Here is a 14,829-nt window from a genome sequence, read left to right on the forward strand (position 1 = left end):
TCTCCATCTCTCTGCATCTCTCTCTGTGTGTCTCCCATGAAGAAATAAAATCTTTAAAAAAAGAGAAAAATTATATGTATATAAAATTACGTTTTCAATCTAATCAGCTCTAAAAAGGAATCATCTTTCTTTTTCCTTTCTTTCCTTAAACTTCACAGTGAACTCTCCAGCCTTCATCCTGGCATCTTGAGTGATGTGTACAGGCTTGAGGTGGCCAGATTTCCGAACTGATACGACCCATTAGCAAAGTGTGACTTGTTGCATCTTGAGTCTAGTAAAGTCATGGCTTCATCATGCCTGTTGACTCAGCCTTCCCATGGATTTGGTCCTGTGCAAAATGTCAAGGCATGCATTTTTCCAATTATACCCACAGCAACAAAACGCATTTGAAATATTTTGTTTGAAAATAATTTAGTGCCAATTTAATGTTCTTAGTAAGCTCTGATTCTGATATTAAAAAATATATATTTTATATATATACTCAAATATATATATATATATATATATATACATACTCAAAAAGTCAGGAAATAAAACATTACTATTTCTGTTTGTTTTGCAAATCAACTTTTTATTAAAGTGCCTCACAAATTCAAAGTGGGGAGTTTGGGGGTGCCTGGGTGGCTCAGTCAGTCGAGCATCTGACTCTTGATTTCGGTTCAGATCATGATCTTAGGATTGAGCCCCATGTTGGGCTCCAGGTTCATTGTTGAATCTGCTTGAGATTCTCTCTCTCCTTTCCCTCTTCCCATCTCCTGCTCACTCTCTCTCTCTCAAATAAATAAATTTTTTTTTTAAAGTGGGAGTCTATACAAAAAGAATTTTAGAATGTACTAGGATACAAGTACAGGCATTTCTTTCATTAAAAAAAAAATGGCAAATACATACACACACCGAAGTTTCAAAAAGTGCCCCTGGCAGAGGAAGGCAGAGAGAAGCAGAGCATGCGTGGTGGGAGCTGGTGGAGAAAGCATTAGGTCATCTGCTCCACCCCGCCACAGTGAGATTATCCCCCAGATGGCAGTTTATGTTTTTGCGGTTTGCTGAGGGCTTGGGCTCATTTTAAGTAACTTTCTTCAAGATCTTCTAAACCAGTTTAAAATTATTTTGTGAACTATTCATTCTATCACAGGCGTTAGCAAAATCTACCACAATCTAATAAGCACCTGGATATGTTCTCTGTGACACAGCCTGGAATCTCCTTTTCTTAAATTTCGACTCTATCTCAAATCTCTTTCCCTCCCCGGTGTTTACATTTCTCCCAGGTACTGAGTGTTTTCACTCAGTCTTGCTACACCATCCAGAAGAGACTGTTTAGGTGCATGCCTGTGTCTCCGACACAGATTTTACAAATGAATTGAATGTAAGGTGGTAATAAATAGGCCATCATTGAGGCTTTCAACCTGGTTTGTTCTTTGCTTCATTTTCTTTCTTTATTTTACATAGATGTACATATAAAGATTTTATTTATTTGAGACAGAGAGCACAAGCAGAGAGAGGTCCAGAGGGAGAAGCAGGCAACCCATGAGCAGGGAACCTGATGCAGGGCTCCATCCCAGGACCCCGGGATCATGACCTGAGCCGAAGGCAGACACCCAACCGACTGAGCCACCCAAAAGCCCCCCACCTTTCTTTTAGAGAGGGGGTGGGCAGAGAGAGAGAAAGAGAGAGAATCTTAAGCAGGCTTCACACCCAGTACAGAGCCTGACTGGGGGCTCCATCTCACAACCTCAAGATCATGACCTGAGCTGAAATCAATAACCAGACGCTTAACCTACTGAGCCCCCCAGACGTCCCTCTTTGCTTCATTTTCAGTTCAGCCAGTACCAGGTATTTACGGAGGGTCAAGTAGGAGAACGACACTGGCCCATAGCTCTTTGGCCCTGGACCCTGCACACATTTTTCTCTCTCTACTCTGCCTCAAGGTGATCACACACACACACACACACACACACACACACACTCATATTCACAAACACATATAAACATCTTTGTCCCTGTTTTTTTTTGCTTGTTTGTTTTTACATTTAGTACATGTTTAATGTTTTGTTTTATGAGTATACAAAGTTGACTTGAGTTTTTCTTAAACTTCCCAGTTGAAAATAATCCCCTGGGGCAAAAATATAGTTTCTTGGGCCTTCAGGGTCAGTTTAACATTATTTAAAATTAAATAAAAGAAGAGTCACATAATCCTTGGCTCATATATGTTGAACATATATGACATAATCCTAGTCATATATGTTCAACAGGGCTGAGGAAGGCACCACATATTTCATTTATTTATTTTTATTCTTATTTTAAATTATTTATTTATTTATTTATTTATCTATTTATTTATTTATTTTATTTCTAGTAGGTTTCTCATCTGATTCTTGTTAACAAATAAGTTTGGGGACCCCTGGAGGAGAAGATGATCTCATGGGTAACTTTAAACTTTTATACATTACACTTCAGACAATCCTGATGACTTTTCCCAGAGGTCTTCATTGATAAATAGCATCGACTATCTTCTTTAACCTCTGGCCCTGATGTGTTCCTGCCTCCTGAGATTCCATAGCAGATATCCATATTCTTCAGGAGTGACTCATGCACTAACTTACAGAATTTCTTCAATGCCTCAAACTTTTACTTACATCTTTAATTTTACTAGTGTTTTGAAATTTTTCATCGCGCCTACTGAGACCATGGTAGACTTCTCCAGAAGAGGGCAAAGTTTTATATATTTCTGTTCATCTTTCATTTGTGTTCACATGGTGTTTTGCTCTCAGATGAATGAGGTTTTGTTCCTAATTTAATTTTCCCTTTAAATATGAGTGTTTTGCTGCATGGGTAAAGAATATATCATTTCATTGCACACACCAAGAGACATACGATTCAGGAACCCCGGTTTTATCTTCACTGGTGCAGCTGTTGGGTACTCATATAACTCCCTAATCCTTTATAAAAACTTAATCGGACAGCTGCCTTGATAATATGCAGTTTCAATAACAGCCTCTGTTGAGGAAAATAATATCCCATTGTAGTAAATCTCACCCATTAATGATGTTTCTCTGCAAAGAAATGTCTAATGGACAGCAGTCCCCTCAACTGGGAATCTAGCTAAATGCTGGGAAAAAAAATCACCTTTAAAAATTCTGCCATGAGATGGAATTATAGTCTTGGGATTTAGCAAGTGCTGGTATCTTTATTATATTAGTGGTTTAATTAGACTGTTTCAGTGTAGTGGAACAGCTCTTTAAAGTACTTTTAACAAGGATACTATTGTTAAAGAAAAGCAGCTCTTTCATTGGAGCCATTAAAATTATAGGGAGAAAAATGAAAAATCACCCCTGGCAGCGTATTTTTGAGTTCAGCTGTGACTTCTCCAGCCTAATCACCAAAAAATACTGCAAGGCACTTCTTGTTTACACAGCAGTTTGATCTGGATTCTTGTAAAATTAACATAGGTTGACAAATTAAATTAAATCATTCAAATTAAATTGAACACCACCACCCTCCAGGACATAAAATGTAAAGGAGATTAAAATAAACATGGGGAATGTTACTGTAATCACTAGGTGTAGAGTCAGATCCAGTAAAACAAAAATCTTGCTGGTGAATATAACTGGGTGCTGAGTATCAACCTGTAGTTGATATTAATTACTCTTTATATATCCCTACATCATCTTTCATGCACTGCTAATTCATCTTTCATGCACTGCTAAAATAGATATCTTTGTTTCCCCATGGATTTTTTTTTTTTAAACCAGAATTTACGAGAAACATCTACTTGGTTCTCAAGCAGTTCAGTGGTTTTGCACTATCACAGTTTAAAATCTCTTTCAAGAATTCATGCAATAAGCATCTTACATTGTTGGTGGTTAATTACATTAGAAAATTCAGTCTCTTTGAACTTATCCTCAGAAGGGATTTTTCTTTTAAATGAAAAAGACTCACAGGTAATCTGAAACTTATGTCCCAATAGAATTTAACAGGAAATACTCCTCAGCCTTGTCTAAGTTTATTTAGAAGTACAAATAAAACAGACTCAAAAATTTTAAATGAGAAACTCATGTTTGAAGTCTGACTTTGAAGGAAAAGGAAATATATATTATGTAAATGTAATGAATCTAACACTAACATTCTGTTTTGCAAAAAATTTAACGAGGGAAGTGAGGTGAGCATAGAGACATGGGTGTTCTGCTAGGGTCTCACCAAGTCACCAAGTGAAGGGGGCTTTTGTCGTTTTGGCCTACCCTGCCTTCCTATTTCAGGGAATCCCAATAAGGAGACCCAAACCTAGAGGACCAGATGTTTCCTATCCCAGTTCCCTGCCAGTTCAGGCCACCAGCTGCATCTGCCCTCAACTTTGAGCTTGACTGAGGAATACAAATGTGCAGGAGGCCTTTAGAGAGGACAGCCAGTGCCCCGGAAGGAGGGGAGCATCCAGATGTGGCCAGTGGAACCACCGCTGGTGGGTGTGACAGCATCTCGGACTGTTCTGTGATGCCTCCTCTGCTGTCTTATCCACGTTTCCTTCTGCGTTTCTCTTCAGCCTCCTTACCCCGGCTGTCAACTATGTGACAGCCTTCCAATAAATTCCTTTCTTGCTTACTGCAGAGTTAGCATCTGTCTGTGGAACCAAGAACCCTGACTACGCAGTTAATTCCAGCAATTTAGGACAAGAAACCCCTGTGCACTGGTGTGGCCACTGGTTAGTGAGCTTATGTCATTGATGTTATTTAGAGAAACTCTTCCTCACTCCAAATAAGATTTGAAATTACACAGAAAGCAAAATCCAGCAAGACCAAAAAATAAAATAAAATAAAATAAAAACGAGTTAGAAAGAGGAGGAAGGAAAAATAAAGGACCTAGAGCACGTGCCAGGTTGCTAAATGTACTAGTTATCATGAGAAATGGAACTTGTAGGCAATTGGGATTACTCAGTCTGCCTGGGTTCTCATACCCCTTCCCTGCTGGAGGCTCTTTCTGGGAAGCTGAGACAGGCACAGGCTTCCATGGGGAGGCTGAGGAATATGGAGTCTGAGCAAAGGAAACTGAGCTTCAGGGGCAGGTCACAAACCATAGTCCTGGGGTGCCTCTGCCCTGGCCTTGCTGTGGCCGGTGAGTTCCTCCTATTGGCTCTGCAGTGTCCTTCAAGTCTCTTCTTTCAAAATGGAAATACATTTGGAAGAGATCATATATTAAGTCATTTATTTTAGCAAACTGCTCCCCAAACTTCTATCATTCATGTACTATCTTTATGATCTTGCTGTATTCAAATACTATCATGTCGTTAATGTACTATTTTTACAATCCTGCCATATGCAAATACAATCTGTTCTATTTCTTCATTTTTTTTCTAAGTGCCTCCCAATCTTTTGCTTTAAATAATAGATGTGAATGTGAAAGCTTGTTACACTGTATATTATTTAATACTCATGGGAACAAACCCATAGTATAAAAATGATTATACATCATCTTTCATTCTACAGAAAGTTTAGCAGGTGAACTTAGCTTGTTTTAAAAAAATCAGGCATGAAAGTTAAAATTTTGGAATCCTTACCTTACCTACCAAAGTTGTCTATATTTTACTCTAACCCTGCATTTATAGTTTAGCTGGGTGTAAAATTTTGGTTTGAAATCATGTCCTCTCAGATCTTTGAAAGCATTTCTCCAACATCTTCGAGCAGTATCCAGTGGTATTGGTGAGAGGTCAGAAGCCAGTCTAATTCACAGACCTTGTAGGTTCCATCTGTTTCCTCTCTGAAAGTGCTTTTATTCTTTTAATCATTGGCATTCTAAAATATCACAAGGTTGCTTAGTTGTTTTGGGTTTGTTTCAATATGTTATTTTTTTGGTTTGTTTTTAAATTCATTTTGCTGTACCTGAGTTCTTTAAATCTAAGCGTTGTGACTTCTGAGCACTAAGATTCTACTTTTGAATGTTTTTTTCCCAATTTTTTGTGTTGTTTCTGGGACACCTCCTGGTTAGATATGGGACTTTCTGGATTTGTGTCAGGGTCTCAGTATTTGGCCCCTAAAACAGTCAGAGTTTGATCAGGAAAACAAAAGCCTCTCTGTGTTTTCAGTAGGAAATGTTTTAATATAAGGAATATTGGAATGGCTGGAAGAGGGAAATTTTCGTGAGCTGTTACTGACTGAGCTCAGTCTGCAATCCCAGGGTGTGTGATTCTCTAGATGCTCACTTTGAAGCTGCTTCAAACCTCAGATGCATCTGTTGCCCGTGTGTCTGTTGGCCACTGTGCTGGAGAATAACACCTCTACCTATCCACCTTCCAAATTACAGATACCTACTGCAGGCCCTAACCTGAAAGCAAGTGGGGAAGGCAGTCTGGGAACTACAGGGCCTGTTTCTTTGATGCGGAGAAGCCCTTAGCTGGCATGGCAGAAACAATCCAGCACAGTGACATTGGCTCTGTGCATATCCTAAATCCAGGAGGAAAATTTCTTCATTGCTTAATGCCTTAATCTCTCCCACTGTAGAGAGAAGGAATGATATCACTAGCCACCTCATAGATTTTCTGGGAGAACTGACTGAGATAATGCATGGAATGGGTATAAATCAGTGCCTGGCACATACTCAAGTGCTTTTAGCATATGTTGGCTATCTAATTTTTGTTATTACTATTTAATTACCTTTTATCTTACATGCCCACCAACATCATTTTGCTCAAAATGTTGGAAAAACATCTTCAACATTGTTTTACAGTCTGTCTAATCATTTTTTAAATAACAGTAATAATTTTAATCACTAAGGGAAGTGTATTTAGATTGTTCTTTTTTTATAACAACTTTTCTGTTACGAGTTTATTCTTTTATTTTTATTTTTTTAAAGATCCTACCCATTTATTCATGAGAGACACAGAGAGAGAGGCAAAGACACAGGCAAAGGGAGAAGCAGGCTCCATGCAGGCAGCCCGACACGGGACTCGATCCCAGGACTCCAGGATCACACCCTGGGCCAAAGGCAGATGCCCAACCACTAAGCCACCCAGGCATCCTGAGGTTAATCTTTTTTAAAACATACTTTTATTTTAATAAGGCCTGGAGGAGATCAAGAGGCAAAACCTTGGGTCTTTCTAGCTCGTCATTTTGCACAGAAGCTGACAGCATGGAATCAAGAGGCTTGGTTGCTACCAGCAGTTGGGTTATTCCACCCTTGGTGTGTCAGGTGGTGTGCCGAGAGCTTCACTCAAATATCTCTCTCGATTTGGCTCAATCCTAAGATGCAGGTAGTAGTATTGTCATTGTTTCTAAAAGATGAGATCACTGAGGCCTACAGAGGTCGAATGACCCGCCCAGGTCACCCAGCTCGTAACTGTAGACATAAATTTAATCATAGAACAATTGGTGACTGAATTCAAGCTCTGCACCGGTGCTACTAGATGGATCTCATCCCGTGAGATGGCGTGTGTGCAAATAGATTCGTCTAGGCCTTCTGCGATGTCTGCAAAATTTGTTGCGCTACACAAGCCTTCCACAGATAAGTGTGTACTATGAGAAATGTTTAATGCACTCTTCTATTATTGTCTGAAAGTAAATCCTAGAAGTGAGTTTGCTAGGTCAAAAATTACCCATCGTGAGACATTTTTATGTGATTTGACAAGCTGCCCTTAAAAAGAGAAGTTGCGGCAATTCACACTTGTATCATCTCCATGTGTGAAGGCACCTGTTTCCCACCTGCCCACCAATGCCTGGTGTTACCCAGATTTTGCCAATCTCATAAGAAGAAAATGTTATCTCACTGTTTAAATTTGCCTTCATTCCATTTTTCATGTGGCTAGACAGCTCTTAAATGATTATAGGTCATTTATCTTCCTTCTTTTGTGAACTCTCGGTTCATTTTCTGTTCAACTTTCTCCTGGGATATTGCCTCTAGCTAGGATGGATTTGCAAGTACTCTTCAGGGATAGCAAGCTTTTGCCTATTATTTATGTTGCAAGTATACTTTTCTGTTCGCCGTTTCTATTTTTACCTTTCTTTATGGTGTTTGTAAAAGTCGTTCTTATGTTCTACATAAGTCGTTTATGTAGTCAAATCTGTCCTAATTAACTCTTACACATATTCTTTCTTTCAGTGGATGAAAGAATGAAAGCAACATGTAAGTTGGTCCATTGGGAGCATGATTTATGATCTGAGTTTCTAAAGGAATCAGACAACTCCGCAACAAGTTGGCCCAACTTCAGGAAACAGACACACTATTTAAGATGGTGAGAATTTTCACTGACACACTGAAGATTTACCTAAGCCAACCTAAGAAAATTGAGAAGGATTTCCAGCTGGACTAGGCTGAAATCTCCTAAACTCACCTTTCCAGCTTATCTCTTGCTTCAGCCGTGTGGTGCTAAAGTCAGAGTGGGAGTTTGGATGGTAATGGGGGCTGTTGGGATGGGTGTGGGCTTTAACCCTAAGCTTCCAAACTAGTGCCAGCTGCCGACATCAGAAGACTTCTCTGCTATTTCTCCAGTGTTTTGTTCTTTGTTCCCATTTAAGGGTGCTACCAGGATAAATGACATTCAAGTCATAACTGAGTAGAGATCAGATTTATATCAAGACAATTTACCAGGCAAAGGTTCCCGGGGTTTAGAAGATCATGTGAGGTTGGGGCTGCAGAGAATGTCTAAATTAAAGCTCCAGGTTCACGGGATGTGAAAGAGGCACAGGCTCTATTTCAGGGTGAAGGTTTAGTTCTTCCTGTCCCTGCCTTTTCAATTATAGGGATCTCTCTGGACCCTCCTCTTACCTTTCTTCTCCAAGGAATCAAATCTCCCTTAGTCATGGCTACCACAGCCATCTCAACTCTTATATGTTCTCCTTCTAAGGATATTCAGACAGATTTCTGAAAGGGAGCAGCTTTCTCTTTAAAGTCTGAATTCTTAAGATTTTTTTTTAATTTTTATTTATTTATGATAGTCACAGAGAGAGAGAGAGAGGCGCAGAGACACAGGCAGAGGGAGAAGCAGGCTCCATGCACCGGGAGCCCGATGTGGGATTTGATCCCGGGTCTCCAGGATCGCGCCCTGGGCCAAAGGCAGGCACCAAACCGCTGCGCCACCCAGGGATCTCTAAAGTCTGAATTCTTGAAAAGGAAGGATGCAAATTCTAATTTTCTTTTCTTTAAAATACTACTTGGACCTCCACTTCTCTGAAGGTCTTCTCTAGCATCCATGCAGAACTTTTCTGTGGTGTGTTCAGTTGTCACTGCCCTGATAGCCCCACAGGATGATGCGATGGCTCCTAGTTGGTTCATCTGCTCTATGAGATGTTGGTCTTCCTCTGGACAAAACTGTGGGCTACTCATTTCTGCATCTATAGCACTTGGCAGAGTGTCAAGCATGTATTAGGCACTCTATAAATGTCTTTATTGGATCTGTGTTAGGACAATAGAAAATATTTGATCTCAACATGCTGCATGACCTTAGCTTGGGGCAAGTGGGAATTAATAACTTCTGATATAAGTTGATATGAAAGCAGTATCCCAGCAGGAATTATGTCAGATAGTCACTCAAAGAGGAAAAATGGTGAGTCTCAGATAATCCCTTTAGGGGAATAGCCAAAGACTGAGCATAACCAGACATGATCGGAGAGCCTGTCTGCAGAAAAGAAGAAAAATATGTCTGAAGACTGGGCTAAGCACACAGTGCAACCATATAATGCTTAGGCCATTGTATCCGTTGATTAGTTTACTCAAATTTCATTGATTAATCTTACTTAAAAAATCATGTGAAATAAGATGGTTATGAGATATAAATTTGGCACGCCAAGAGTTACTTGAAGACATGAAGTTCAATATAATTAACTGACACTGAGATTCATTTAGACATCTCAAAAGAATGTTTTACATGCCAAAGCTTCTTGTAGTGTGTCTTGTCTAAAAATGATCAAAATGTGTTGTGGCAATTTTAGAGAAGGGCTAATGCTATCATTAGAAGTCTAATGTTAAGCCCATGTTTGGACAGACTTTTGCTAATTAATTCCAGAAATTAAATAAGTACCTAGATTTTGTGTAACCTCCATCCAGGAATAGTTTAGATAAAAGATTTTTCTTTCTGCAAAACTGATCTAATGCCTTTTTCATATTAAAATTCTTTCCATGCATTGCACACGCACACACACACACACACACACAACTTGTAAATTATTTTAGTTTTCTGCAATTACATGAAAACACTTGGTGCCCCCAAATGCCTGAAGCATGAAAATCTCCTCTGTTCAAAATGCTGCCTCTTTGCCTTTCAGACTAGTGGGCAGTAAAAAATTGGATTATTAGGAACAGTCTCTGCATTTTCTGGAAAGTCTCTACTGGATAAGCCCCTCCTTACCTTCACTTTCTGGCAGAGTTTGGGGCACAGATAGCATACTTCATACACCTACCCGTTAGGGCTCTGACTCGCTTGACCATGTACTAAGTGAGGACTATGGGTGGTGTGTGAATGACCAGATGGCTTTTTGAAAGTAGGAAAACAGGGCTTTATGTTGCTTCTGAAAGACTTTTTCACCCACTAGAAGACTGACAGGGCTGGAGAATCCAGTCCAATATTGGGAATTCAAGTCAGTTGAAGAAGTGATAGAGTGCCCACGAACTCTGTAGAAGAACCTGTGACCGTACTAACTGGTGCTTGGTCACTTGGTTATTAACATTAGAGAATATATGAGATCATCCTGTGCTTTGTTTTGTTTTTGCTTTTGTTTTTAACTCAATGGGAGTACACTGAGGTCTATTTTGGAGCTACATTTCACACTGATAATGTTTCTTGGAATCAGGGGCCATCTTGGTTCTCTGGCCTCTGAATCATAAGCTTTTTTTTTTTTTTTTTTTTCCCTTATCCTGCCTTAACTGAATGTATTTGGAGGGCAACCCAGGGGTGACTTTTGGTGGTTGGTTGATTGTTTTGAGGCTTCTGAAAAGTGAGCCCAGCCAATATGATGGTGGACAGTGTCCACCTCACACTACTGTGTTACCCATTCCTTTCCCCAACAGGCTCCCCCAGAAGAAATCAATTAGATACTGGAAATAGAGTGAAAACTGAGAAGTGTGAAAGCTCAGTAACATACAACAGAAAGTCACTTGAGGAGCCTGCCAGGAAGTCAGTCTATTCTTACTGAATTTAAGGTGTTCCCCTCACCTCCTTGAAAATTACCAGGTATCCCTGGATGATAATAATTAATACTGTCTTGCCCTCTCTCGTCTTTAAAAAGGGACAAAAATGGGCAGCGAAGTGATGCGGCCTGTGAACGCTGCCTTAGACATGAGACCATTGATGCCTTGTTTCTCTCAGTGCTTTTCTTGGGGGCCGGAAGTTCCTTGTCACTACCTGTGAGTGAGCTTCTTCAGGGCCTTCGAGCCCCCTGGGCGTGGGTCCAAAGTGGTGAGTAACCCGACATGGACACCCTCTCTTTCCTAGCGCTTCCAGGCATGCCTCATGCCTGGTGCAATTAGCAGTTTCCTTTGAACAGCCCTGCCCAGGGCGGCTTTCTGGTTGCCACAGTGAGCAAGCATTATCCTCTGTCCCTTTTCTGTGGGACAAGTAGAGCAGAGAGGAGTGAAATAACCCCAGAGGTGAAAAATAAAAATTACCCATGCTTGGCACAGAACCTCCTAATTCTGTCAGTCAGCCGGATGACCCCTCATTTCCACAGAATGGAAGAGGGGACCCATAGTCTCTCTCAAGAAAACTGCCCTTTTAGAGTTCACGCCCTCAGGGAAGATCTCTGATGCCTTCCTCTTCCCTGTTACGCCTTCTCTTCCTCACAAATAGCCTTTCATGAAGCTGACAAGAAGGGACATGAGCACCAGCACCCAGTGAGCAACCACCTGGGTGAGTAACCGGGGCAGGGCAGCCGGGAGGGGGTGCGGGGAGGGGCAGGGGGCACAGGAACCGGCTCAGGATCCAGGGCAAACTGGAGGCCCTTCCAGAGCCCGTGACCCCTGGTTTGTGAACGTAACAGGAGGTACAGCTCCGTCCCTCACTCTTCCGCCTTTGCTTAAAATGTCACCGTCTGTCACTCTGCCATGTTTCTGTAACCTTGTACCCGTCACGTCACCCTTCAGGGCTTTCGTTTATTTATAAAGGGAGGAGAATCGTCATGACTGCCCGCTGCTGCAGCTCACGTTAGTGGCCTCGGGTGTGGCGGAGCTGCGCGCCAGGGCCAGGCCCGAAGCCCGACAGGACAACTCTGAGGCCGTGGCCTCCATCTGATCCGGCTGAGTGGGCTCCTTCTCCAGAAAACACCCATGCCCACCCTCTCCAATGTGACTTTCATTCTTGACATCTTTTTTTCTTTTTTCAGCAGTTTTTTTTTATTCCCCTCAGTTCATTTATCTAAGAGAGAGGGAGAGCAGCTCGAGAGAGTTAAACATCATTTGTGTATTTTCTTCTTAAATGAACTGTAAATTCCAAGTTTTCTAGTTTTTCACAGAAGACAGGATATTACAACTAGAGGAGACTATATAAAAAAAAAATCATACATTCCCATCCCCTGGCCTCCATTTTTTAAAAAAGGTGATTGAGGCCAGGGGAGCTGAAGTGATTTGCTCAGTGTCGCAGAGCCAGTGTGTAGCAGTAGCACAATCAAACGGCTGTGCCCTTCTGTTGACCGCCAGAGAGCAAATGGTCTTCAAAACACCATGCCCTCCACACCACACCTTGATATTTCTCCTTCTTTCTTTAGTCATTCCTGGCGATGACAAAGTCTTTCTCTCTCTCTTTTTTAAATCACTTTCTTTACTAAATTTTCCGCCAATTGCTAATTTATTATCATCAATGAATATTGAGAACTGGAAATCTTCAGAGTCCTGTACGAATAATTTTTTTTTAAGAGAGAGAGAGAGTGTGCGTGAGCAGGGGTGGAGATAGAGGGCGAGGGAGAGAGAGAATCTTAAGCAGGCTCCACGTCCAGCATGGAGCCTGACACAGGGCTCGATCTCACGACCCTGAGATCATGACCTGACCGGAAATCAGGAGTTGGAGCCCTAACCAACTGAGCCACCTGGGTGCCCCCAGAATACTGAACAGATAATTAAAAGTATGCGCGCGCGCGCGCACACACACACACACACACACACACACACACAGACCCAAACAGGGGACTCTAAGGAGGCTGTGGTTTGGCTCACTCAGTAAATATAAAACCTTCAAGATTATTTAATCTTGTTTCGAAAACAGTGTCTAACATGTTTCTCGGAAAGAGTAAGTGACGAGAGCAGAACTGAGGATGACCCCGTCAATGAATGTTTGTGGTTATTCACCGTGAAGATGCAGAGAGTCACCACCAAGGAGTTTAAAAGTTGACATCAACCACAGAGCAAGATAATGGTGGAGTCAGGACCATGGTGCCTCTTTCGGGCTATGTTTTATGTTCTATTGGTTGGACTGTAAGTTACCAAAATAACTATATTCTATAATAATACCTCTTATCAAGGGCTTTTCCATCTTGCAAAGAGAAACCAACTGAGATGAATTTTGGTAGACAATAGTCGGATATTGGGAGATCTAGCCATTGGGTTTAGCCTGTAGTCAGGATTCCTATCCAGAAAATAAAGCTAAATTTTGTGGAATACATGTATTTGTATCTGAAGGTATGTCTTTTCAGGATCGGGGTATGGGTTTTCTTTGGGTCATAGAGAACCTACCATCTGTTCCTTTGTTGCAACATCTTTGCTTGGTCTCTGAGTTTTTTTTTTCTCTCTCTCTCTCTCTTTTTGCAACCTACTCACTTACTAACCATAAGTTTTCAGCTGCGTCACATTGTGAAATCAAATGAGATTCCAATAAGGCAGGCCCATGGTCAGCCATCCTTACACAGAAAGACACAGGAGCCCCAGCTAAACACACCATATAAGGCTTATCTTAAGATATGAATCCTTGAAAACATCAGCTCAGCAATGACAAAAAGGAATTTTGCCTAGTTAGAGCTCTCCGCAGGAAGTATTTTTGATATTGTTTTGGCTTCAGGAAAAGAAAAACAACTAGAGTTTGTGGGGGTTACCTAAGTGCACAGTGAAACTGTGAATTCAAACTCTTTGAATCCTGTCCTCCAAATACAGAGGTCTTATGTGAAAACAATCTCATTTTCATTTTGCTTTCTGGGAAACTCTCCAAGGCATGATGCGCTGCCAGCTTTTTGTGACCTTCAGTTTCCTAACTGCGCCCAAGGGAAACTTGACCTTGGAGCTGTAGAGAGGCAGAGAACAGGTTGGTGTGGGGCAGGGCAGGAGTTTCATTCTCTCTGTTTGCTCGTTGCCCAAAGTGGACGGGTTCTCCTGCACCGAAACCCTTAGAGCCTCTGAGGGCATGAGGTGGGGACACAAGGCACAATGAAAATACACATTAATCCCCAAGCAAGGATGCATACAACGGGGCCATCACATGGGATGGAGACTCCAATGGCCAGCCAGGAGCAGTTCCCAGCGAGGCATTAGGAATTAAGAAGACATTTGGTCTCCTGCAGATGCACAGTGGACACAGGGCTCTCTGGCTCCTTAGAGCATCTTAGGACTGAAATGAAATTCACAGAGCACAAGGATGCCTCCTGTAACGTTGGGTGGCTTCTAGAGTACTATGACAACACCCATGACAGATACCCGCTCTGTAGGAGGACAGCCTTAGGTTTTCTACCATTGGGTGACTGCTTGACCACAAGGCACCATGTGGTCATAGGGTTAACCAAGAGGAACTGTGTCTCTCAAGAGACACCATGGGGACCTGTAACCCCTACCCATATATACTGTCCCCAGGCATGCAACCAGTGGTTTCTGACATTTTTTTCCCAGCAAGAATTCCTTTCATCTCTTAACTTTGCTTATGGGCTCATGGGTGGAACGGCT

The 14,829-nt window shown here is 41.5% G+C and overlaps 1 protein-coding gene and 1 long non-coding RNA gene across 17 annotated transcripts in view; one reads left to right on the forward strand and one right to left on the reverse strand.

Annotated features, from left to right (window-relative positions):
- Positions 1 to 14,829, reverse strand: part of PHLDB2 (pleckstrin homology like domain family B member 2) — a 217,737-nt gene that overhangs the window by 198,765 nt on the left and 4,143 nt on the right. The gene's annotated exons all lie outside the window — the stretch shown is intronic.
- On the forward strand, positions 8,083 to 13,564 carry LOC144305195 (uncharacterized). The gene is made up of 4 exons (XR_013372257.1): positions 8,083 to 8,212; positions 11,202 to 11,371; positions 11,762 to 11,821; positions 13,169 to 13,564. It is a non-coding gene; the product is annotated as an uncharacterized LOC144305195 (long non-coding RNA).

The sequence above is a fragment of the Canis aureus genome, chromosome 35 (assembly GCF_053574225.1).
Source record: "Canis aureus isolate CA01 chromosome 35, VMU_Caureus_v.1.0, whole genome shotgun sequence".
NCBI lineage: Eukaryota > Metazoa > Chordata > Mammalia > Carnivora > Canidae > Canis > Canis aureus.